This window comes from Lepisosteus oculatus, unplaced genomic scaffold, assembly GCF_040954835.1.
Source record: "Lepisosteus oculatus isolate fLepOcu1 unplaced genomic scaffold, fLepOcu1.hap2 HAP2_SCAFFOLD_52, whole genome shotgun sequence".
In the NCBI taxonomy this organism is placed as follows: Eukaryota; Metazoa; Chordata; class Actinopteri; order Semionotiformes; family Lepisosteidae; genus Lepisosteus; species Lepisosteus oculatus.
Window position 1 is genome coordinate 267,921 of NW_027168064.1, and position 27,080 is coordinate 295,000.

The 27,080-nt window shown below is 46.6% G+C and overlaps 4 non-coding genes across 4 annotated transcripts; 3 read left to right on the forward strand and 1 right to left on the reverse strand.

Moving 5' to 3' along the window:
* Window positions 1-11,123: 11,123 nt before the first annotated feature.
* Window positions 11,124-11,205, reverse strand: trnas-uga (transfer RNA serine (anticodon UGA)). Its single transcript has one exon. It is a non-coding gene; the product is annotated as a tRNA-Ser (tRNA).
* An 11,368-nt stretch (window positions 11,206-22,573) lies between these two features.
* Window positions 22,574-22,655, forward strand: trnas-cga (transfer RNA serine (anticodon CGA)). Its single transcript has one exon. It is a non-coding gene; the product is annotated as a tRNA-Ser (tRNA).
* A 957-nt stretch (window positions 22,656-23,612) lies between these two features.
* trnag-gcc (transfer RNA glycine (anticodon GCC)) lies at window positions 23,613-23,683 on the forward strand. Its single transcript has one exon. It is a non-coding gene; the product is annotated as a tRNA-Gly (tRNA).
* Window positions 23,684-26,628: 2,945 nt separating this feature from the next.
* Window positions 26,629-26,747, forward strand: LOC138230991 (5S ribosomal RNA). The gene has a single exon (XR_011186576.1). It is a non-coding gene; the product is annotated as a 5S ribosomal RNA (ribosomal RNA).
* Window positions 26,748-27,080: the final 333 nt, after the last annotated feature.

Here is a 27,080-nt window from a genome sequence, read left to right on the forward strand (position 1 = left end):
ACCCCCATCATTCATCTTTGCGCATCTGTGAAAGGTAGACTCTTGAGCAATGTTTGAGCCAGCTCTAAGGCAACTAGTGCTATTGGACAGACACCTCTGGAAGATCCTAAGAGTCTCTTAACACCACTTCCAGCAGCAAGCTTAATTGTTCGCTGGAGGTCTCCCATCCAGGTACTGACCAGGCAAAGAATCACCAGTACATTGAATGAGGAAGTTAATCCTGAAATCCAATTACATATCTCAAGGTAAGACAAATCCATAAGAACATGTCTTAGTATTACTTCGTTTACATTAGTATGGCACTGAGTTGGAGCTCCTCTTTAAGCTGTGGTTTAGTTTTGCATTCATGTGTTTCTAGAGCAGTGATTTATGGGGGTGGGTGGGTCTTTCACAGAGGCTCAGGACAAATCCCCCGCCTGAAAGTCTAATGTGTGCGTTCAGACAGTCACAGGTCAAGAGCCAGGCAGGAGGACAATGGACAGAAGAGCCAACGAACTAAAAATAAAAGAACAGATATGAAAAAGCCACCATCTTTTTCTTTTTGACATTTTCCGACTTTCATGCAAGCCAGGACAAAGTTGCTCAGAGCTACTTGTGGATTCAAATACTCTATCGAGTGCTTTGATGAGTTTTTGCAATTTGATTGTCGTCCTGTCAGCCTGTTTCTGTTTTTTTTTTTCAATCTAGGGATGGAAAGTATGAGGGAAATGATGGAGCAATCAATAACCGCTCCGGAAAAATGGCAGAAAGAAATGGTCCGTCACTAAGGACATTTGTGAAGCAGAGGAGTGACATCACCACAAAGGCGACACATTCTGCTGATGGTTTTGGTGAATAATGATTGAGGCGTGTAGCGGCGAGGCTTAATAATAAGAAAGAATTAAGTGTTCTGAGCCTTCCCAAAAGAGGCCCCATCTCACCCTCCATCTCTGTGGTGCAGCCACAGAGAAACCATTCATGCAAGATGTTTTCTTTTGATAAGGACAGCTCCCAAAGGGGGATGCACTTAGCTAAGCCTGGCTATCATGATCAATGGTCATCCATTGGTGCCTATCTGTCTAGGGAGTGCGAGTTGGACATCTGGATTGCATTACTAAGTGTCAGGACTAAGTGACTCATATCTCACCTTGATCAACCAATCAGGGACTGGTAGGGCCGAGTAACCCACGTGGGACTCTGATGCCCATGGAACTTTCAGCCAATCAATGAGCTGAAGTTCCTCCAGGTAAAAACAGGCAACACAGAGAGCCTGAGAGATTCAGATTCAGATTCAGATTCAGATTCAGATTCAACAAGTTTCAGATTGAGATTCAGAAGGGATTCTGGAGAGGATTCTGTGGACTGTTCTAAAGGGAATTCAAAGGAGAATTCCAGGGCAGGACGGCCCAGGAGCAGAAGGCTCCCAAGGGCAGGACATTCTCGCAGCGCGCCTCCTGACCATCCTGAGACTCAGCCCCGGACAACCACGGAACGGCCAGTGTGTCCGAGTGCCAGAACTTTCCTTTGTTCTAAGAGTCTAGAGTGGAGGTTGCCAGAGAGTAACCAGCAGCAGGCCTCGTGAACAGGTCGGAACTGTGGACAGCTGAATCACTATTCAGAACTAGCTCTTCATCAGGAAGAACCGGTCCTCTTCCTGACTTGCTGGGACCCACAGTCATCTTTTCTCCTGTGCACAAACTTTGCTAGTTAAAGCCAACAGTGAGCATCAGCAGCGCACCGTCGCAAGCCGCACAGCACAGCCTGGCACGGAGCCAGAGAGCGCGGATTGGACAGCAACAGCCTGCAACTGTTTCTTTGTGCCCGCAGGAGATCTGAATCCCCAAAGATTGGATGAGTATTCAACTTCAATGCATTACAGCTCGAGAATTCAATTGTTATCCCAACCAGTTGATATCAATTTAATTCCTAAGAGTTATGTACTTGTTTTGAGTATCTAATGTAGAAGTTGTAACCAAGTTCACTTTACGAAACGGTCTAAATGAATGATATACTGAACGTATGTCCTCTTGATATGTGTAACACTTTGTAACTGATTGAATATATACCTTTTGTATTCTGATAACCCTCTCGATAAGATCTGTTAGGTTTACATGCATATTCTATGTATTAATAAATGTATCCTCGTGTATTAGTACCTGTGTGTGCGCGTTGTTTGAGTTATGTCGCATGGTTGGACTCTAAAGCCATCAAAAGAATCAACTTTGTGATTTACTGCTACAATTAATAATTGTTTCAGTAAATGCCCAAACCCTACAGAACTGGTGCCTTCAGAGAGCCACTATGATTACATATTTGGCGTCCCTGAACCGGCTTTATCTACATTTATTTGGCGTCCCTGGCACGGGCGTGGCAAGACTGAAATGAGTCAACCAAGCGGAATAATTCAATATAAAACGCCGCGGGTTTCATACACGACAATACAGTGTGCTGAAAGCCGAAAGGAAAAAAAGTTCCCCTTGCTCTTTAAGCAGTGCTTGATCGTTTTGTGATCTTTTGCAATCTACCAGGTTGATTGCATACTTGATCTTGTGGTTTTCTGTGGTAAAACTGTGATTTCGTACTTATAAGTAATACTCTTTAAGTTTAACGATGGTTGCTAAAAGGTCTGAATTCGAGTCGCTATTAAGCACTCTCTCTAGCAGCGACAGATCTGACCACGATCTCTTCCATATCTCCGTCAGCGGAGAAGCTAGGAGAATAAACCTCCATTCTCTGAGAGAGCTAGCGAAGGACATAGAGAGATTTGACCCCGCAGTGTCAGAGAATAATATCGAGAGTTATATTCAAGACCTCAGGTATAACCTGCAGTACCTGCCAAACGCCACAGAACAGGAGAAAGTGTTTCTGGTTAGAAAAACTACCAGCAGAGCTGTACATGAGTGGATGGCTAGGCAGATGAAAGAAGTCTGTAATGATTTTGAGCAGCTTTGTCAAGCACTTATCGAAGAATACAGTGCGTTTATTGACCCGACTGCTGCGATAGCCGCCGCTCTTAACATTAAGCACGAGAGAGCAGAGTCCCCTCGCGAATATTACGAGAGACTTAGACGAACTTATTTTGCAGGGCGAAATGATGAGGGTTGCGAAGAGAACACACATTTCAAGGGTTTATTCATTGCGAATCTCCACCCGTCAGTCAGAAAGATGATCTTAATGCATACAGATGCACAGACCATGAAAATGACTGATATCAAGAGATTCGTGCAGAAAGCCTGGGAGTATGATGTCCAAAGTCGCTCTGAGCAAAAAGTTGCTAAAGCGACTGCGTTCCCCGTCAGAGCCAGCAGGGTTAATTCTCCCCTGCTCGAAGGAGCACAGGCTCCTGAGCTGGCTAAGCCCCGTTCCAAAGCACTCACACAGGACCGCACCCAGCGTCCTAAGTGCCATGAGAACACCGGGGGAAGGAAAGGGCTAGAAAAGGCTGAACAAAAGGATTCAGTAGCCGCCCGCCTGGCCAGGCTTGAACAAGCTTTATTAGGACAGGGACAACCGCTCCCCAAGGCTGCCGGAAGCGTGAATGAGCTGATACTCTCCAATGGAGGAGGCAGAGACCCGCCCCCTCTCCCTCCCTCAGTCTATCTGATTGAGCGGAAGGGTTCCTGCCTGGATAAGGTCAGCCACTCCCAAGTGAGTGCTGACTCCACCCCTGAAGTCACAGGGCAGGCAGTAAAACGCAGAGGAAAAGCAAGAAGCTTTTACTTCAAGGCTGCCATGGGAGATGTCTTACCCAGTGAGACACTGATTGACACTGAGGTTGAAAGGTGTTTGATGTCACACGGCAAGCTCAAACGGGTAGAAAAAGAAAAGGGCATGCGACTCAGAGAGGAACCTTTGGTGAATCACCAGAAAGGCAAAGTGTGGAAACAGGTCAAGGCTCCTAAGCCTTCTGTACAGAAGGAAAGGGGGGCCAAGAGGCAGACTGTGCTCACACAGTGCCCACCGAACACAGAAGCCTATGTGGAGATTCCTTCTGTTCCCTCTGGACAAGAAATAAAAATATTTTCTTGTTCCCCCAATATACAGGGAAGTCGTGTCCCGGCCAAGGTCCCAACAGCCTCCATGCCACAGGAGCGGTGCTCCAAGCAGCCGCCTGATCCACCAGGTAAAGCACACCCCTTTTACATCCCTAAAGAGGAGCAGATCTCCCCACCTGGCGATGAGAAGGAGCTTTCCCTGTGCACCCTGGCACCCAAGAGGGGTCAGGACCACCACCCCGCAGTGGTGGAAGGGATCCAGATGGCAGGAGAGCAGGTTGGTGATGTAGCCCTCACTCTTAGCCCTGAGAGGTCCTCTATTAGTGAGGATCTGCTTGAGCAGCTGTCACAGGGCCACCGCCAGGTGCCCCTGGTGCAACATTCACAGGTTAGACAGGAGGTCCAGCTGGACGCTGAGACTACTGCACTGTGGAAACACCTGATCCCAGATGCTGATTCCCTCTGCTGTGACCCAGGGAACCTGCAGTCAGGTAACATTATTTCTCACAACTACCAGGTAGTGAGTGAGACTGACCTGATTGTTCCTGCCTCAACGGCAGGGTTGCCAGCACACCCAGTCCCCCAGAAGGGACAGGGAATGAAAGCCGAGCCGGTTTTCTCACAGCCACCAGCTCAGTCTGTCAGTTTGAGTCTGACCAACAGTGGTTCAGCCAGACTGGAGCTGGATGGTAAAGTCACCCGCCTGCCAGTGCAGGACATCGCAAAGAGGGATGTCAGAATCCCCGCCTGCACTGACATGGGCCTGGTGAGTGATAGTGAGTTCAAAGACAGTGAACTAGCTATCCCACTGCTGGGGCAGCTCCCTGAACCCCTAGCGAGGGAAGGGGGGAGCGAGCAGGTGTCCTACACCTACCCCCAGCGAACGATTGTAAACATGCCGATAGAGGGATTCCTCAATCAGGAAGTGTGCAGGGTGGACCTGAACAGTGAGAATGGGGTAACAATCCCAGATCACTCAGGTGCTCCAGATGACCACTCAGCCGAGGCTCAGGCATGCTCTACCGCTGCACCGCTCCCTGCAGGGTTCCTAGAGCACAGGCATGAACAAATCGAAAAAGCAGATGCCCTGGAAACGGAGGAGCAGCATCAGCCGCTGTGTCAGATCTCCCCAGATTTCCAGGATGTTGGTGCCCAAGATGCCACAGGGCATACTGAGAAAGACACCATGTACACGCTGCACCAGCTTAGAAAGGCAACAGTCACTCAGAAGGAGATGACTGGGATCAGCCATCCGAAAAGACTTTTGGGAGGACTGATTGCTGCCACCACTGTTGCACGTTTGCTTTTTCTGGTAGGTTTGTGTGCTACTGGCACTCTCACCCTGACTGCCCCAAGAAGGCAGGTGTCAGAGATGCCAGAGGGTAGTGACAGACTGTATCAACAGCAGCAAAAGTTGGAAAGCTTAGGGGAAACCCTACAGGCAACTTCCTATGCAACAGGGTTAAACCTTATTCCCCAACCAGTGGACATGATTGTTGGTGTTATACAGTGGGTTTATGCTTGTGTGCAACAGGCCAGAATGTTGACACAAGACCTGTTAAGGGAGTTTAGTGCCACTGTAGCCAGTCTAACCACGGCACAATTCCCAACCCACTTGATTCCACTCTTCTCAGTAGAGGAGCATGTGACATTAACCTCATCGTTCATAGCTCACCCAGAAGGCAATCCAAGATTGAATTCGGTTCCAAATCTTGAGATGGGTATGGCTACCAAAGCTATCCATTGGCTGTGTCTAAACGATTCACCAATGAAGGGTGTAAAGCTACTAACGAGCAGAGGGAGGTTAATGAACCCCATGAAGAGCAGGTGGGAAGTAAATGGCTGGTCAGCACACCACATTTAACTGACACTATGACTTGTGACAGGCAAGATACAGCTACCGCAATGCAGCTACCTAATCAAACAGTTTTCCTGCAAGTTCCCGAGGAGGCCACAGTGCTCTTGAACTTAACACTGTACTGTCTAGAACCAGACAACATAAGACCAAACTTGAGGTCATGGATGCCTTCAGGTGCCACACTATTGAATTGGATAGAAATCCAAGAAACAGTAAGCCCTGAAGAGGTACAGGTAGTTAGTTTGCTTTAATGGAACAAACCTCCAAACCACCCTAGCAGATACCCAACACAGGTGTTGTGGTTTATCGGGGGCTGGGAACAGGAACTGTTGTTATTGTAACACTACTGCCAGGTAGCTGGATCATGACTGACAGTGTACTCTGAATGATGTACTCTCACATCAAGATGTACTCTGGGTAGCATGAATGAGTCAAAGGTAGCATGCCAAAAGAAAGGAAGTTACTTCTTCCCAAATATCTACCACAGAGGTATCAGATATTGACAGTGAACTTCCTGATGTGTAATTCCTAGACTTAGATAATGTCTCCTACCGTGTTTATACATACTCCAGATGTTATTCATCCTGTTTGTATCCAATGCTGGTTCCGGTATGAATTCTCGAGGAGTAATGTAGACATTTAAGGTTAATGTTCTAATGGCAAGGGACATCACTTAACTCTGTTTTGTTTTGAAGGCAACAATGCCTCGGGACCTCGTGACCTTCAAAAAGGGGGGATATGTAGCGGCGAGGCTTAATAATAAGAAAGAATTAAGTGTTCTGAGCCTTCCCAAAAGAGGCCCCATCTCACCCTCCATCTCTGTGGTGCAGCCACAGAGAAACCATTCATGCAAGATGTTTTCTTTTGATAAGGACAGGTCCCAAAGGGGGATGCACTTAGCTAAGCCTGGCTATCATGATCAATGGTCATCCATTGGTGCCTATCTGTCTAGGGAGTGCGAGTTGGACATCTGGATTGCATTACTAAGTGTCAGGACTAAGTGACTCATATCTCACCTTGATCAACCAATCAGGGACTGGTAGGGCCGAGTAACCCACGTGGGACTCTGATGCCCATGGAACTTTCAGCCAATCAATGAGCTGAAGTTCCTCCAGGTAAAAACAGGCAACACAGAGAGCCTGAGAGATTCAGATTCAGATTCAGATTCAGATTCAGATTCAGATTCAACAAGTTTCAGATTGAGATTCAGAAGGGATTCTGGAGAGGATTCTGTGGACTGTTCTAAAGGGAATTCAAAGGAGAATTCCAGGGCAGGACGGCCCAGGAGCAGAAGGCTCCCAAGGGCAGGACATTCTCGCAGCGCGCCTCCTGACCATCCTGAGACTCAGCCCGGACAACCACGGAACGGCCAGTGTGTCCGAGTGCCAGAACTTTCCTTTGTTCTAAGAGTCTAGAGTGGAGGTTGCCAGAGAGTAACCAGCAGCAGGCCTCGTGAACAGGTCGGAACTGTGGACAGCTGAATCACTATTCAGAACTAGCTCTTCATCAGGAAGAACCGGTCCTCTTCCTGACTTGCTGGGACCCACAGTCATCTTTTCTCCTGTGCACAAACTTTGCTAGTTAAAGCCAACAGTGAGCATCAGCAGCGCACCGTCGCAAGCCGCACAGCACAGCCTGGCACGGAGCCAGAGAGCGCGGATTGGACAGCAACAGCCTGCAACTGTTTCTTTGTGCCCGCAGGAGATCTGAATCCCCAAAGATTGGATGAGTATTCAACTTCAATGCATTACAGCTCGAGAATTCAATTGTTATCCCAACCAGTTGATATCAATTTAATTCCTAAGAGTTATGTACTTGTTTTGAGTATCTAATGTAGAAGTTGTAACCAAGTTCACTTTACGAAACGGTCTAAATGAATGATATACTGAACGTATGTCCTCTTGATATGTGTAACACTTTGTAACTGATTGAATATATACCTTTTGTATTCTGATAACCCTCTCGATAAGATCTGTTAGGTTTACATGCATATTCTATGTATTAATAAATGTATCCTCGTGTATTAGTACCTGTGTGTGCGCGTTGTTTGAGTTATGTCGCATGGTTGGACTCTAAAGCCATCAAAAGAATCAACTTTGTGATTTACTGCTACAATTAATAATTGTCTCAGTAAATGCCCAAACCCTACAGAACTGGTGCCTTCAGAGAGCCACTATGATTACATATTTGGCGTCCCTGAACCGGTTTTCCCTACAGGCGCGTTAAGAGAAAGGCAGCTGTGTCAGCATGCGTAGGCTGCAAAGGATCAAGCAAAGGTTTACTCCATGCTGAAAAGAGAAGAAAAGAAGCACAACGTTTCGACTGTGGAGCCTTCTGCGCCATCTTCTTTAGCGGTGATGATGTTTACATTGGAAAAACTGAGACATGCGTCCCTGGGTGGGCTTGAACCCCCAACCTTTCGGTTAACAGCCTAACGCGCTAACCGATTGCGCCACAGAGACTGACGGCCGCTTGTACTCCCTACATTTGCAGGTTTATGGTCAAAGAAAACAATCACTTGCGCTTCTTGCAGCCGGCAATCTTTTTCCACTGACAACCAAGAAATGGATTTCATCTTTCACAAGCTGTATGGATTTCTTCAAAAACAAGTTATTCCAGAAAGGAAATGAATTCTTGCATTAAACTGAACCAAGCTGTACATGTTTGTCTGAAATGAGACATTCGGCACAACAAGACACGGAGAGAGGCACCGCTGGTATTCAGACCCAGGATCGCCTGCTGACTAGGCGGGCACTTTAAGCCACTAGGGAACAGCGCCAGCGGAGCACCGCGCTTTTACAGACACTTGGACACATCTGCGTTCGGTGTGCACTTAACCTGCTCTCTGAGCCCGTTGCCTCCGTCCCATTTAATAGCAGAACTGACGCCAAGAGAAATGATGAGAAATGGCATTTATCGGGCACTTTTCATGTCCAAGGAGCTCAATGCCCTTGACACCTCCCCAAGGCGACAGAGCTGTGCATTCTTTGGCGACACCATTTTTTCTTTTGTTTAATTTCTATACTTATTGATAGAATAAAAACGATATGTCATGTACTGTAAGGGAAATGTCTCTTTTCATGGGGAAAGCTAGCACCAGCAAATGTTGTGTTTAGAAGAAGTGATTTAACATGACACGTGACCTAATTTACCGGAGCAAAAGCTCAACCAGCAAGCCCTGCTTTACTTCTACAGGAGAGAAGTACTGTAGAGTCTGCAAGATGTTCAGCTGGGTAGCTACGTCAGCATGCCTCGGCTGCAAAGGAACAAGTAATAGGTTTATTGCATGCTGAAAAGAGAAGAACGGAAACACAGCGTTTCGACTGTGAGGTCTTCTCACACCTGAAGAAGTCTCACACCTGTAAAAGGCTCCATGGTTTTCTTTCTTCTCTTTTCAACATGGAATACACTTATTGTCTGCAAGATGTGACAATTTCATGGTGTTTTGGAAGAAAACCTTTTTTCTTTGAATTCAAAATCAATCGGAATTTCAGCACGACACATCAACACTTTTTCAATTTTAAGGAGATGATATTTTAAACCTGATAAAAATAGTAGGAAACACAAGTTTCTTGCTGTGAAAATTTAGATGGGGAAGTGTACTACTGGTAGCAGTGTAGAGCTCTCTGTGGTGGAGTGCAAGCGCATGTTCTATGGGCCAGTGGCGTAATGGATAACACGTCTGATTTCGGACCAGAAGATTGTAGGTTCGAGTCCTGCCTGGCGCGTGAGGCTTTTAAACCTCTCAGGTTCCTCGGTAACAGGTTGCCGTCATGTATATGAACTATAGAAAAGCATCTGCCACAACCCGTAAATTAGCACGCAAGTGCGGGCTGGTGAACACAGAACTGTATGGAGATCATCTCCAGCTCCGAGCTCAATTGCAATGAAAAAACATGCAGAACAGAACTGGAGAGCAGCTGAATTTGTGCTCAGTAGGGTGGGGAGGACTCAGCATTGCTATTGTTCTAATTGGCATGAACTGCAGGGGATCTGAATCAGAACACGTCACTTAGTTCGATCATTGCGTCAATATGTAGGCCACGTTAATATAGAATTATTACTTTGTCTGTCTCGTCTTTGTATATAGCTGAATGTCCCTGACAATTTCATGTTAGTTTTTAAGAACGACATTGGTGCTAATATATACATATATAGCATATAAGGAACACGTAAAAGTTTAGTCCATGCTGAAAAGATAAGAAAACCGCCACAACGTTTCATCTTGGAATAAATCTTTACTTGTTGTTTTGCAGCCTACCCATTCTGACCTAACTCCTCCCTTGAAATTCCCTAACAGATAAGGGTACGTAACGGCTCATGCGATGCTCAGTTGCAATTTGTCCCAAAACAAACAAGAACAGCAGCTGAGGGTTTGAGTTTGAACATGCACTGTATTAAAGCAGCTTTTATTTCCATTGATAAATGCTAGATATTCCTACAGAGATTCTCCAGGTGAGTAAGCGATTCCTGTTTCTGTTTCTATTTCTGTTTCATATATATATACAGTATATATATATATGTTACATGTGTCTCTGCAATAGTATAAATGTGTTATACGCTATCAGGGGCTGCTTTTTTGTGCACCTCATCTACATCAAGGGTTTTTTTTTTCATTTATGTTTGTGGACCTTCACCATTTGAGGAAGTGAGTTAGATAATAAAGTTACAGGTATGGTGAGCAATGACTGACAAAGGCACGTACTGCATATTCCTTACAGAAGTGTAAGCAATTTGTTCTAAAAAACACCGGCTAAAGTCCAAAATAATTTGCAATCTTATTACTTAAACAGAATTAACATCAATAAACTGTAAGGTGCTGGTACATGCGAGTAGATTTGATCTTCTATTAAACAAAAATGCAATTACAGCTCTAAAAAGGTCAACCTAGATTTCTGTAAAAGATCTGTTCAGGTCATCGCTGTTCCTCTGACCTTGTGAGTCTTTGGAATTTTAAAAGTGTATTTTGCTTGCCTTTCATGTGGTCTGTGTACAAGTCACTGTGGCGTATGCGGTCCTACACAGCCTTGCTATAGACGTGACGAGCCTCCGCTATGTTGCAATGGAGAACAGGTTCAGTACGGAGCTGCCGAGAAAATTCAGCTGGAAAGCTCGTTGCAGAAAAGCATCGGTATCCGTGTCCAGCGGCAAAGCGTCCTTCGTGGGTTCTGAAGAATCGATTTCACAGGCTGCGGGTCCAGGCGATTTAGAGTGTTAAAGGTCCCAGCGAAAACGAAACGAGGCTGGTCCTTTTACACGCACGCACGCACGCAACCAAATGCAAAGGACGCCGTAGTCGGCAGGATTTGAACCTGCGCGGGGAGACCCCAACGGATTTCAAGTCCGTCACCTTAACCACTCGGCCACGACTACAGCGAGTGCCACGGCCGCTGCCTTCTTGCTACAATCGAACAGGGAGTGCGAGGCGGCGGCGGCAGCGGAGGCAACTTTTTTCAAGATCGCTCTCCGTTTAAGGAACCTTTTACGCCATACGTGCAAGCACACACACACACACCTCAGAGGACTTAAGGGTGGCTTCAAGTTGGAATGATAAAGTCTCCCCGTTCAGACATGAAAACAGAACGTTCTTAGACAGAAAGCAATCAACAACGGAGACATGTGGACGACGATTTTAGTCACTGCACTTTGAATAGCATTTTTGCTCCAGTTACAGGAGATGCACCAATGGCCCTTGACCTACGCTCTACCATTGCCTTGAACATTCAAACAAAACAGCCCTCAAGTCCTGTGGTTTAATATAACGCTGTTACGTGTCGAGGCAGTATTTGACTCTGTCCTACCGTTGAGACACGGGGCGTATATGGAAACGAACACATGCTACGGATCGTCTCTAATCGGTCCCTACAGTTGGAAGACTCCTTGAAGCGTGCACCCCCATCATTCATCTTTGCGCATCTGTGAAAGGTAGACTCTTGAGCAATGTTTGAGCCAGCTCTAAGGCAACTAGTGCTATTGGACAGACACCTCTGGAAGATCCTAAGAGTCTCTTAACACCACTTCCAGCAGCAAGCTTAATTGTTCGCTGGAGGTCTCCCACCCAGGTACTGACCAGGCAAAGAATCACCAGTACATTGAATGAGGAAGTTAATCCTGAAATCCAATTACATATCTCAAGGTAAGACAAATCCATAAGAACATGTCTTAGTATTACTTCGTTTACATTAGTATGGCACTGAGTTGGAGCTCCTCTTTAAGCTGTGGTTTAGTTTTGCATTCATGTGTTTCTAGAGCAGTTATTTATGGGGGTGGGTGGGTCTTTCACAGAGGCTCAGGACAAATCCCCCGCCTGAAAGTCTAATGTGTGTGTTCAGACAGTCACAGGTCAAGAGCCAGGCAGGAGGACAATGGACAGAAGAGCCAACGAACTAAAAATAAAAGAACAGATATGAAAAAGCCACCATCTTTTTCTTTTTGACATTTTCTGACTTTCATGCAAGCCAGGACAAAGTTGCTCATAGCTACTTGTGGATTCAAATACTCTATCGAGTGCTTTGATGAGTTTTTGCAATTTGATTGTCGTCCTGTCAGCCTGTTTCTGTTTTTTTTTTTCAATCTAGGGATGGAAAGTATGAGGGAAATGATGGAGCAATCAATAACCGCTCCGGAAAAATGGCAGAAAGAAATGGTCCGTCACTAAGGACATTTGTGAAGCAGAGGAGTGACATCACCACAAAGGCGACACATTCTGCTGATGGTTTTGGTGAATAATGATTGAGGCGCGTTAAGAGAAAGGCAGCTGTGTCAGCATGCGTAGGCTGCAAAGGATCAAGCAAAGGTTTACTCCATGCTGAAAAGAGAAGAAAAGAAGCACAACGTTTCGACTGTGGAGCCTTCTGCGCCATCTTCTTTAGCGGTGATGATGTTTACATTGGAAAAACTGAGACATGCGTCCCTGGGTGGGCTTGAACCCCCAACCTTTCGGTTAACAGCCTAACGCGCTAACCGATTGCGCCACAGAGACTGACGGCCGCTTGTACTCCCTACATTTGCAGGTTTATGGTCAAAGAAAACAATCACTTGCGCTTCTTGCAGCCGGCAATCTTTTTCCACTGACAACCAAGAAATGGATTTCATCTTTCACAAGCTGTATGGATTTCTTCAAAAACAAGTTATTCCAGAAAGGAAATGAATTCTTGCATTAAACTGAACCAAGCTGTACATGTTTGTCTGAAATGAGACATTCGGCACAACAAGACACGGAGAGAGGCACCGCTGGTATTCAGACCCAGGATCGCCTGCTTACTAGGCGGGCACTTTAAGCCACTAGGGAACAGCGCCAGCGGAGCACCACGCTTTTACAGACACTTGGACACATCTGCGTTCGGTGTGCACTTAACCTGCTCTCTGAGCCCGTTGCCTCCGTCCCATTTAATAGCAGAACTGACGCCAAGAGAAATGATGAGAAATGGCATTTATCGGGCACTTTTCATGTCCAAGGAGCTCAATGCCCTTGACACCTCCCCAAGGCGACAGAGCTGTGCATTCTTTGGCGACACCATTTTTTCTTTTGTTTAATTTCTATACTTATTGATAGAATAAAAACGATATGTCATGTACTGTAAGGGAAATGTCTCTTTTCATGGGGAAAGCTAGCACCAGCAAATGTTGTGTTTAGAAGAAGTGATTTAACATGACACGTGACCTAATTTACCGGAGCAAAAGCTCACCCAGCAAGCCCTGCTTTACTTCTACAGGAGAGAAGTACTGTAGAGTCTGCAAGATGTTCAGCTGGGTAGCTACGTCAGCATGCCTCGGCTGCAAAGGAACAAGTAATAGGTTTATTGCATGCTGAAAAGAGAAGAACGGAAACACAGCGTTTTGACTGTGAGGTCTTCTCACACCTGAAGAAGTCTCACACCTGTAAAAGGCTCCATGGTTTTCTTTCTTCTCTTTTCAACATGGAATACACCTATTGTCTGCAAGATGTGACAATTTCATGGTGTTTTGGAAGAAAACCTTTTTTCTTTGAATTCAAAATCAATCGGAATTTCAGCACGACACATCAACACTTTTTCTGTTTTAAGGAGATGATATTTTAAACCTGATAAAAATAGTAGGAAACACAAGTTTCTTGCTGTGAAAATTGCATGCAGAACAGAACTGGAGAGCAGCTGAATTTGTGCTCAGTAGGGTGGGGAGGACTCAGCATTGCTATTGTTCTAATTATTATGAACTGCAGGGGATCTGAATCAGAACATGTCAGTTAGTTTGATCATTGCGTCAATATGTAGGCCACGTTAATATAGAATTATTACTTTGTCTGTCTCTTCTTTGTATATAGCTGAATGTCCCTGACAATTTCATGTTGCCTGCGATGTGTCCCCTCTCCCCACAGCAGTGGCAGATGACCAGCCGTCGTCGCTCCCCCAACATCGTCGCGCTGGGCGTCTCCTCCTCCCCATCTGATTCCCCGTGCGCCCCTCCGTTGGTGCCCACCGGTCTCCTCGAATACGGCAACAGTGTGCTCAGCCAGAGCCAGGGCCTGCTCCAAGGGGACCAGTGCGGCCAGCATCACGTGGCACTGCACCTCAGTCGGCGCCGGGGCCAGGAACGCCTGGAGCGCTATTTCCCGGTGGGCCTCCTCCGGAAGAGTAGGGTAACCCTGGCGGGCTAAGTAGGCCACGTCTGCGGCTGTTACCTTCACTGTTACCTGGATACCTCTTTATCTAGAACTCACTCTTCCCCCTGCCTGTCTGGCTTCTTTTAATCCTTCTGTGCCCGGATTGCAGCGGGTAAGATATTTTTCCAAGAAAAAAAGAGAAATTAAAAAAGAGAAATTTCACCAGAGCCCCTGCTCATGTCTAATTTTTAGTTTAGAAGGATTCAAGCAGGATTTTGGATGAAAGGCAGCGACCTTAATCAAGCCCAAATCATAATTGAACCCATTCAGAGCCTACATTACATTTTAGTGTTTCATTCTGAGCAGGATGCCCTCACACCTGAAGAAGGCTTGCGTTTTCTTCTCTTTTAAGCATGTGTACAATGCTGTAATACAATTTAAAATAATTAAAAGTTTAAAAAGTATCAACTAAACTCCATTAATATCGAGTGTCTTTTATACAGCTTTTATACAGCTTTTAAGTATAGATTACACTTTTCTAAAATGTATTTAAAAAATAAAAACGATTACTAATCTAATCTTTCCACGTTTGATCCCAAAATCCCAAGAAAAATTAATCTAAACTAGGAGAAAGCTATGCTGAAAGTTTATTAATATACTTAGAAGACAAAGATAACAATTTATGTTGCATTTGTCTGATTGTGAATCAAAAAATACATTTAATTAACTGCTCTCAGTGACAGCTGACAATCCTCCATACACTCAAGTGAAAAATTAGTAATGCCAATGTAAACGTGGTATTTACAATTTGTTGATAATAGAAATGTTAAGTTCTCTAAAGCTTTTTGAGGCAGCAAAAGATTTGAACACCCTATATTGTAATGAGCTGCTGAGCTGAGAATGGGTTATGTTCCTGCTGTCAGAGGGGGTGGAAAGTGCCCGCGGTTATTTAATTAGTATTACAATTCACACTGATTCCCTTGAAAAGGTATGGACATAAGAATATTTGTGCGTGGTCAAAAAATGGCATTAAGCACTTAAAATTAATATGGTTAATAAGAGTAAACTGGAACATGCTGTACAAGATCGGCTAAACTGGGATCTATCGCTTACGCCTGAAATTGGAGCTGCTGTCGCAGTGAATAGCGACTAATAAGTCTGTCTTTCTGTGGGGGGAAGGGAATCTGATCTGATCTGCAAACCTCCAACAGAGCTGTTCAACTGGTTTTTGTCGGGCACATCAAGTGTCAGGTGTAAGCGATAAATATATTTAGCTGAAAAGCTGTACAACGCAAGACATTTCAGTACTCTAGGTTTCGTGAAAAAGCACATTGTGCTGCTGTAATACAGTTTAAAATAATTAAAAGTCTAAACAGTATCAGCTTATGTATGGGTTGTATTTTAAAAAAAGTCAAAAACCGCACTCAAAATGGAATTTAGCGCTTTCTGGCAAGAGGAGACACCCAAATTAATAATGTAACATGCTACTGTTTGTGCATGGATATAGTTATAATGCTATTTCCTTAGACACGTGATTCCATGTTTTATTTTGAATCCCCGGCGGAACCGGGCATCCATAAGAATCAAGTACTGTAACAGGTTTATTCTATGCTGAAAAAAAAAGAAGAAAGAAAACACATTCCATAAGAATCAGCGCCTTTATATAGCGCCTTTAAAGGTGGCTTCTCAAAACGCTTTACAGGATAAAAACAACAATAACAACAACAACAACAACAATATTGTGTTTCATTGCACTTTGACAGATTGTCTTTAAATCAACTGTTGATTTAAAGTTTGACAGTAAATGTTTATATTGTAACGCATACAGCCTCCATTTCTTATTAAAAATGTAGCCTAAGAGGGGGGGTCTGCTCTCACAATCCTCCATATACTCAAGTGAAAAATTAATAATGCCAATGTAAACATCGTATTTACAATTTGTTGATAATAAAAATGTTAAGTTTTTTAAAGCTTTGTGATAGTTTACCCAGTTTACCCATTGTTATTAAAAATGACTTGGATTCGAACATGTTGTGATATTTAGAAATATAAAAGTCAATTAATTGTCAATTTCCATATTTATGTCTTTATTTAGCGGTTTCATTAGTGACAAAGGCTAAACTTTCTTGGAAAAATGTCTTTGCTGTCTTGCTGATACATTAAGCTTTCTAAACTCAGCCACAAAGTCATGTGACTGATTTTTCGCCCTGTTTCGTTGGTTAAACGCAATGATCACAAGCACCACCATGGTAACTGGGACATGTAGTTTTTAATTCAGATTGAATTATAACTGTACGTACTGTAGCGGCGAGGCTTATTAATAAGACAGAATTAAGTGTTGCTGTGCTTTCCCAAATGAGGCCCCATCTCCCTCTTCATCTCTGTGGTGCAGTCACAGAGAAGCTATTCATGCAGACTGATTTAAAGATGTTTTCTTTTGATAAGGTACAGCTCCCAAATGGGGATGCACTTAGCTAAGCCTGGCTATCATGATCAATGGTCATCCATTGGCGCCTAAAGGTCTGCAAGATTCCAAGAGAGAGCCTCATCCAAGTGGTCTACAACCCCAAGGTCAGCATCACCAGAGCACCGTCGCAAGCTGAACAGCAAAGCCTGGCATAGAGCCAGAGAGCGCGGATTAGACAGCAACAAGCCTGCAACTGCTTCTTTGTGCCCGCAGGAGATCTGAATCCCCAGAGATTGGATGAGTATTCAACTTCACTGCATGACAGCTCGAGAATTCAATTGTTATCCCAACCATTTGATATCAATTTAATTCCTAAGAGTTATGTACTTGTTTTGAGTATCTAGTGTAGAAGTTATAACCAAGTTCATTTACGAAACGGTCTAAATGAATGATATACTGAACGTATGTCCTCTTGATATATGTAACTCTTTGTAACTGACTGAATATATACCTTTTGTATTCTGATAACCCTCTCGATAAGATCTGTTAGGTTTACATGCATATTCTATGTATTAATAAATGTATCCTCATGTATTAGTACCTGTGTGTGTGCGTTGTTTGAGTTATATCGCAAGGTTGGATTCTAAAGCCATTAAAAGAATCATTTTGTGATTTACTGCTACAATGAATAATTGTCCCAGTAAATCCCAAATCCTACAGAACTAGTGCCTTCAGAGAGCACACTACAGATGTTACCTATTTATCGTTGAACAGGATGTATGTGATGTGGCGACTAGGTTCAATTTTGTATCCTCTTTAAAAGATTAAGGACTGGGGTGAGTGTGATTTACCACCCTTTCAGCTAAGAACCCGACGTGCGGACCGTTTAAGCTGCATAGACTCGGTCGTTTAACTCTTCTCCATTAGCAGGGTTAAGGTTAAAGAAAAAAACATTGCTGACTTCTTTTTTTTTTTGCCAGCCGCGAGCGCAGATTAGCAAGATTTGTATTTCATGTTTTGCAAGTTGCATCCATTTTAAGAAAAACAAGTCGCGTTAAAGACAGGAAATGAATGCTTGCATTTAATTAAGTCTAGCCGTAGGTGGTTGTCCATAATGACCCGTTCTGTTCGAGAAGACGGAACAAAAAAGGCACCACTGGGATTCAGACCCAGGGTCTCCTGTTTACTAGACAAGTGCTTTAACCAACTAAGCCACGGCACCCCGGGAGCACTGTCCTTTTGCAGCCACTTGGACACACCACTCAGACACATCTGCATTCGGTGTGTGCTCCGCCTGCTCGCGGAGCAAGTTGCCACCTTTACATACAATAGCAACATCGACACCAAGAGAAAGGATGACATATGGCTTTTATCTGGAACTTTTCATGTCCAAGGAGCTCAATGTGCTTTCTGTGTACAACAGGGCCACTGAACTGCACACTGGCCACTGAACCACAGCAGTGGCTTGCTGGCTTGACATCTCCCAAGGAAAATGTTGAAATCGCATGTGGAACAGGAAAATGACCCTCGAGTACGAGGGAAAAAAAAGAAAAAGATCATCTGGAGTGCACCAAGCCATGTCCGGACAGCCTAGCTTCCTTGACGAGGTGGCCGAGTGGTTAAGGAGATGGACTGCTGATCCATTGTGCTCTGCACGCATTGGCTCGAATCCCTTTCTCGTCGCTCTCCATGTTTGACGTTGGCCATCCTGTTGTTTGCTCCGGTTCTAGAGCCGTACATTTTCTAGCGGTGGCTGAACATGGTATAATAGGCTAACGTTGGTATCGAGCAGTGACAGTATTTACGTGCCGCTGCTGCCAAGTGGCTCTGGGTTGAGACCGCGTTTTCACTTACTTGCAACGCAAACGGAGAAAGCGATTTTTGACAGTCTCTCGAGAGACTGCGCTAGGTGTTTAGGGATAGACTTTGTCAGTTCCCCCTGGGATGATGGCCTCTCAAATAGTTTGTGATTCCCCTAGACGTTTATACAGTAGAAGCCTGCTTCGTGGCTTAAATCCAAGCTAAGGAAACGAGTTAGAGGTCTGATGCAGAACTGCGAATTCGATGAACGGGAACACTACAGTACATTGCACTGTATGTGTGAGGAAAGCTGCCCCCTTCAGTCCCTTGTCGACCGAACAGAGGACTGTAAAGGATACTGCCAAGAAACTTAAGGATGCTGGTTGGAATCCAGCTCCAAAGAAGCCCCTTTGGGTGTTATGTCATCAAAAAGTAAGAACAGCGAATCTCCCTTTGATCAAAAGTGCAACAGAGCTGTTTTCCGTGGAGCAGGTTTCAGACCCGTAGACCTGTTTTATTTGTAGGGCAGGGCGCATTCCCAAACGCGAATCTCCTGTTTTAGAAGTGCTTTGGGCGGTGTAGCGGCGATGCTTATTAATAAGAAAGAATTAAGTGTTTCTGAGCTTTCCCAAATTAGGCCTTATCTCTCTGTTCATCTCTGTGGTGCAGCCACAGAGAAACTATTCATGCAGGCTGATTTAAGGTTTCCCTTGATAAGGGACAGCTCCCAAAGGGGGATGCACTTAGCTAAGCCTGGCTATCATGATCAATGGTCATCCATTGGTGCCTATCTGTCTAGGGAGTGCCAGATGGACATCTGGACTGCATTCCTAAGTGTCAGGAGTAAGTGACTCATATCTCACCTTGATCAACCAATCAGGGACTGGTAGGGCCGAGTAACCCACATGGGACTCTGATGCCCATGGAACTTTCAGCCAATCAACGAGCTGAAGTTCCTCCAGGTAAAAACAGGCAACACAGAGAGCCTGAGAGATTCAGTGGGAATTCAGTAGAGAATTCTGTGGAGTTTTCTAAAGGGAATTCAAAGGAGAATTCAAGGGCAGGACAGCCCAGGAGCAGAAGGCTCTCAAGGGCAGGACATTCTCACAGCGCGCCTCCTGACCATCCTGAGACTCAGCCCGGACAACCACGGAACGGCCAGTGTGTCCGAGTGCCAGAACTTTCCTTTGTTCTAAGGGTCTAGAGCGGAGGTTGCCAGAGAATAACCAGAGGATCCACCCGAGGTTAGCACCAGCAGCAGGCCTCGAGAACAGGTCGGAACTGTGGACAGTTGAATCACTATTCAGAACTAGCTCTTCATCAGGAACGAACCGGTCTTCTTCTTGACTTGCTGGGACCCACAGTCATCTTTTCTCCTGTGCACAAACTTTGCTAGTTAAAGCCAACACTAACTAGCCGGTCAGTGAGCATCAGCAGCGCACTGTCGCAACCCGCACAGCACAGCCTGGCACCTAGACAGAGAGCGTGGATTGGACAACAACAAGCCTGCAACTGTTTCTTTGTGCCCGCAGGAGATCTGAATCCCCAGAGATTGGATGAGTATTCAACTTCACTGCATTACTGCTCGAGAATTCAATTGTTATCCCAACCAGTTGATATCAATTTAATTCCTAAGAGTTATGTACTTGTTTTCAGTATCTAATGTAGAAGTTATAACCAGGTTCATTTATGAAATGGTCTAAATGAATGATATACTGAACGTATGTCCTCTTGATATGTGTAACACTTTGTAACTGACTGAATATATACCTTTTGTATTCTGATAACCCTCTCGATAAGATCTGTTCGTTTTACATGCATATTCTATGTATTGTAACGCCCTCGCCTGGTGGTGAGGAGGAAGCGCCCCCAGGCACTCGTAGTACCGCTGGGCATGCTGGGAGTGGTAGCCGGAGTGCGGCCTAAGCGAGAGAAGCTCGCCCCACACCCAAAGTCTGTCAAGGCCCTGTGCATCCTGTGGGAGGCCTTGGAGGTAAAGGACGGGGTGCTGTGCCGGGGGTGGCGGGTACCCTCCAGTGGCGAGGTACGGTGGCAGCTGATGTTGCCTTGGTCGCTCCGCGGGGCGGTGTTCCGAGCAGTGCATGGCCAGCCGGGCGTGGGGCACTTCGGCGGTAAAAATACCCTGCAGCGCCTCCGAGGCCATTTTTATTGGGGTCTTTGCCACCGGGACGTGGAGCGGTACTGCCGAACGTGTGCAGTGTGCGTGGCGCAGAAGGGTCCCCCCGAGCGGTCTCGGGCCCCCCTCCAACAACACCAGGCGGGGGCTCCTATGGAGCGGGTGTGGGTGGACGTTTTGGGCCCGTTTCCGCGCACCGAGGCCGGGAACCTCTACGTCTTGGTGGCCATGGATTATTTTATGAAGTGGCTGGAGGCCTTCGCCCTACCGGACTAGAGTGCCCCCATGGTGGCCGATGCACTGCTGGAGGGGATGTTTGCCAGGCTGGGGGTGCCGGAGGAGTTACATAGTGACCAGGGGCGTAACGTCGAGTCCCAGGTCTTCGCCAGAGTGTGCCAGCGCCTGGGGATCACAAGACGCGGACCACACCGTTGCATCCCCAGAGCAACGGGTTGGTGGAGCGGTTTAATCGTACCCTCACCACCCAGCTGGCCACCCTGGTGTCCCGGCACCAACGGGACTGGGACCGCCACCTCCCCCTTGCGCTCTGGGCGTATCGGACCGCGGTCCAGGAATCCACCGGGTGCACCCCGGCCTCGCTCATGCTGGGCCGGGAAATGTGAACCCCGGTGGACCTGGTCTCCGGCCGGCTGCCCGGAGACGGGTCGGCACCGCTGGCTGGACCGGACTACGAGTGGGACCTGCGGCAGCGGATGCAGCAGGTGCACAGCTTTGCACGGACCCACTTGACACAGGCGGGGGTCCGGTAGAAGCGGCACTACGACCTGCGCTGCAGGGGGCCTGCCTTCCAGCCCGGGGACTCGGTTTGGGTGTACAACCCGTGCCGCCGCAAATGCCTCAGCCCTAAGCTGGCGCCGTCATGGGAGGGGCCCGCTGAGGTACTCTGGGTGGTGGGCGAGGTCTGCTACCATGTCCGGTTGCAAACACGGGGGAGAGTGGTGGTCCTGCACCGAGACCGCCTGGCCCCCTACCGACCCGGGAGGAGGAGCCGTGTGGGGAGGCTCTAGAGGACCAGCCGGGGCTGGAGCCGGCCGATAGTGGGGCATCCGTGGGTCGCCAGCCGTCACTGTGGCGCAGCGGCTGCTCACGCAGGGTTCCACAGCAGTTAGCCGAGTACGAGTACAGCCTGAGGGGGGTTTTCGACGTCGGCAAGACGCCAGACGCTTCAGGTTTTTAAGGAGTAAGAGTGCAGGGGGTCTAAACCTGCAATCCAGTGTGTTGAAGTATTTCACAACACTACCCCTAGCACATCTGGAAATAAATCCTCATAATGATTATTGCCCTGGGCATGTACCAAAAAATCACTGAGCATATATATATATATATCACTGTGTTGAAGCTAGAGACACAGAATAAGTGCAAACACATCCTAAATACAGTGTTCCTGCACCTTTGACCTCATCCAGAATGTATCATTTTTTGAAAGGGATTGCTGTCAGAATGCACAACTGAATCCCAAACAGAATCTCTAGTCAAATATGATCATTTGTGAAACAGGCAAATGAGTCTCTCAGGTGCCCATTGCTCATTTTCAGACACAATTATGCAATACTTTCACATGCAATACACATGAACATGCAATACTTTTCAGCTGCATTTTGACATCCGGACGGGGAGACTTTATCATTTGAACGTGAAGCCAGCCTTAAACCCTCTGAGGCGTGTCTGTCTGCCGGCACGTATTTTGTCAAAGGTATTTATTTTTTTTAACGGAGAGTGACTTTGAAAAGGTTTCCGCAGCCACGTCGCACGCCGTGTTAGATTAAAGGAGGAATGCGGCGATGGCGAACTCGCTGTAGTCGTGGCCGAGTGGTTAAGGCGATGGACTCGAAATCCATTGGGGACTCCCCGCGCAGGTTCGAATCCTGCCGACTACGGCATCTGCCGCACGTCTCCTTGTGCCTGTGCGGCAAAGGCGAAGTGCTGCTTCTCCTTTCCTGGTACTATAAAAACGCTGAATTGCTTGGCCCCACTGCCATGGAAATGAGTTCTTCAGATAACCACACATCTTGCGTTCGCACCTCTGGTGTTCTACTTATGCCTTTGAAAACCTAAAGAATAAAACTGAAAGAACCGACACAATATGTAGGTGCTCGTAAAGCACGCATTAAAGAACTGTTAACAGCAAGGGTTTCAGTGGGTTAACTGAGGAGAAGGCGTGATCGCTAATTGTTGACTTTTTATTTGGTGTTAGAAACACTCTTACTGTGCATGACGTGCAACAAATGTAGCCACAGAAATTGCATCACGCTTTCATGTATGCTATTGCAGACACCAACGTTGCCTAGATATAAAACCGAAATAGCCGTGGGTTTGCTTGCTGGTCTGAAGGATCTCTCTTCGAATCTCTATCATCTGTCAATTGAAGTAAAAGGTGCTGCAATCTGATACGTTCAGAATCAAACCCGCAGCTGTTGTTCGACTTTATTTCTTGACTAATTACAACTGAGTGTCGCATGAGCAGTTACGTAAACTTGTCTGATATATTTGAACACAAATGCCGTTCTTCAATTAAAACTAACAGTACATTGTCAGGGACATTCAGTTCTATACAAACAAGAGACAGACGAGAATATTTAGTATATAATAGACAGAAAGAGGTTCGAATCCTGCCGACTACGTTGTCCACCTCCTGTCTTTGTGTTTCGGCGCAAGCAAAGAAGCGTGCCTGTTTGGTGTTCCTGGTGGTTTTAAAACACCCAATCGCTTGTACCCGCTGCCTTGGAAATAAGTTCTTCAGCGTCCGCGAATGGCATTTTGCAGCTGGAAGCAGATGTCGACGCGTTTTGCACAGAGCACCAAAAAAGCGTCTTTTTTGAAGGCCCAGGCACTGAGCATTGGTGGTTCAGTGGTAGAATTCTCGCCTGCCACGCGGGAGGCTCGGGTTCGATTCCCGGCCAATACAGCGGCTTTTGCAGCGAGCGGCTCCATCACTTGCATCCCCTTGCAACTCGCAACTGAAAACCCACTGAAGCTAAGCAGGTGTGAGCCAGGTCAGTACCCGGATAAGGGTGAGCTACAGGGAAAAACAAAGTTTCCAGCTGGAAGCGGTGTTAATGGTGCCGGCGGGGGGGCATTCACCCTGAGGTCTGTGCGGGTCCCAATGCCCCAGCATAGTGACAGAGAAATAAACATGTTTGGGCACCCCCAATTAACTTCTGGGGCAGGAAAAGCACACTTTTCAAAACTTGTTTTTCAGCTCGAAATAAACGTGTTTTTTCAAACCTTGGAATCCCAATGTAACTGCCTGGCTCATTAGAGCCCACTGAGTCAGCCCTTAACCCCACTGTGCAGAAGTTGTCAAAACGGGTTTTTCAGCAGAAATAAACACGTTTGGGCAACTTTGGTCACCCCCATTTAACTTCTGGGGCAGGAAAAGCACACTTTTCAAAACGTGTTTTTCAGCTCGCTGTGACCTCTGTTTTACATTTCATCCTAAAGACAGCGCCCTTTTGCAACACAGCGTCTCTGTCACTATCATAAGTGACTGCCATCATAAGAATATGAGTCCAATATTTTAGAATATAGTCAGAATGACTTCTAACCTTACCTGTGGTGTCTTTAATCCCTATTGCTCAATGCATGGTGTACGTACTGCATAGATGTGTCTTGAGAATGAGGAATGGGCCCCTGAGACGGTCATTTACCTGTTTCACAAATGATCGTATTTTACTAGAGATTCTGTTTGGGATTCAGATGTGCATTCGGACAGCAATCCCTTTCAAGAAATGATACGTTCTGGATGAGGTCAAAGGTGCTGGAACACTGTATTTAGGATGTGTTTACAGTGATTGTGTGTCTCCTGCTTCAACGCAGTGATATATAGATGTGCTCCTGTAATTTATTGGTACAAGCCCAGGGCAGTAAGCAGTCTGAGGATTTATTTCCAGACGGCATAGAGCAGTGAAGCAGTGAAGTAGTGCAACACACTGGATCATTATATTATTAGAATCTATTCTACTTAAATTATTACATTATACACAATTTGAGTTCATTTTAAAAAGTAAAAGGTAATGAAAGGAATGCATTTTCATAAGAAAGATAATACCGATATGCATGTGATAATCTTCCTTATATCATGTAGTGTGTCATTTGGACACTTTATGGGCTTGAAATACAAAGAAAATCATGTTCTATGGTACAAGATAAATACAAAACGTAAGCTTTTATTTTAATTAGATTTGTTTATAAAGCATAAGCAATCATTTATTACATTAATATATGTGAAAATGACATTTTAGCATCATAATATTACATAAAGGTCTCTAGCTTCAACACAGTGATATATATATATGCTCAGTGATTTATTGGTACATGCCCAGGTCAATAATCAGAATGAGGATTTATTTCCAGACGGGCTACAGGTAGTGTTGTGAAATACTTCAACACACTGGATAAAAACCAAAGAAATGAAGATATGTAGCAATCACATTGTAACAGGGGTGACAGTGACAGTGACTTAATGCTTATACTAGTGGACTTTTGGTACCTTTAGGGTACGGAGCGAGCCGCAGGGAAGGCTCGCTCCGTGCGCACACGTCCTTTCGATGCCAGTCCAACAAGTGCTCCGCATTAGCTGCATCGGGGCTCCGGCGTGTCGCACCTCACCTCACCTCGCACTGCCCCCTCCTTGAATGTCTGCCGCTGGGCATGCCCTGCTCTCCTCCGCCTTATCTTATCGCGTGTGAGCACCGACAATGGCCACAATGCCGGGGAATGGCACCTGTAAAGTGTTAATTGGGGCACAGGAACAGCCCGTCTCGTCTCGGGGGGGGAGGCTTCAGAGACAATACAGCAAACACAGCGGGGCGGGGGAAGAAGACGACACCACACATGCGGGTACATTCAGCTCCGGCGGGAACGAGACATTTGTCGGTCTTTTCAAGTGCCGAGAGCCGAGCAATCCTTCACTTGTATCGTTTCTCCCCGGTGACTAGATCTGGCCCTGCGACTCTCGACTGGGCTCACCCCCGGGGCAGCCCAGCAGGTGTGAGCCTGGCCGGCACCCGGATGGGAGATTCCACCCCGGAAAACCTCCGGTTGCTGCTGCTCCTGCAAGAGGTGTGACTGGGACCAGTAGGGAGCGTTCACCCTGCGGGCTGTGTGGCTCTCTTACGCCCCAGCCTCCTGATGGCGACACTCTGCTGCACAAACAGGCGCCGTCCTTCGGGGGAGGCGTCAAACCGAGGTCCCGACCCTCCTTGGCCATTAGGAAACCCCAGGGCGTCTCTCAAAAAGAGACGCCGGGGGTGTCCCTCTGGTGTTAGTGCTCCCCTTTACCCATCAGTCGGGGTCTCCTCCTAATCCCCGTCTCACCTGTAACAATCAATGACGAGGCCCCCCTGTCCGTGAGATTTAGTACTCGCGCAAGAGACCGGGGGAAGAGCGCGAACGCGGTCCCCCGCCCCCCACAAAGTGCGCGCTCCGGGTTCCCTCTCGGGGCCCTGCAACACAGCGGAAGGGCAGCGAGAAGGAGCCTCTTGCTCTGACGGCGCAAGGCCACAAGAGGGCGGAGGCGCCGCGCGCCCGGCCGACGTGTTGGACCGGTGCGCTTTACGTGCTGAAATAAACACGCGAAAGCCCCGAAATGTTTCCAGAGTGCTGTGCACTGGAGGTTTTTGTCTGGTGAAGACTTGCCTGGTGCTCCTCCGTGCAGATTGTTTGTCCTCCTCCAGTGCGGGACGAGCCAACACAAGGGAGCGCATTCGCCAACATCCAGGCACGCAATGCGATTTGGAAAGCAGCTCCTTTCCAAAGAGTTGCACACGAACGATCCTTCAGTCCCGCTCGGGGGGCACGGAGCCCCCGCCACACACAGCTTCAAGTAGCGAGTCAGGCGCCCGGGCTTTCTCTTACGGCCACACCACCCTGAACAAGCCTGATCTCGTCTGATCTCGGAAGCTAAGCAGGGTCGGGCCTGGTTAGTACTTGGATGGGAGTCCGCCTGGGAATACCAGGTGCTGTAAGCTTTTGCTCTCCCGGCCAGCAGGGGTCGCCGTTGGTGCCGTAGGCTTTGGGAGGAAAACCTGCAGGATGGAAAGGTGATCTATAGCCTCATCTCTAGAGATGTTTTGTTGCTGTGGCATGTGTGTGACCCATATTCAAAAAAAAAAAACCCGTCTGTAAAACGAATATCGAAGCTGCCTCTAAATCTGCAAATGAAGATGAGTTGATAAACCATTCGTTTTTCGTATAACTAGACATATATTCATTTGTTACCGATTTCATTCATTGAGCACGGATACAATAGAGGTACAGCCATTCACTGTTTGACACGTCTGCACTGGTACAGAACCGAGCAA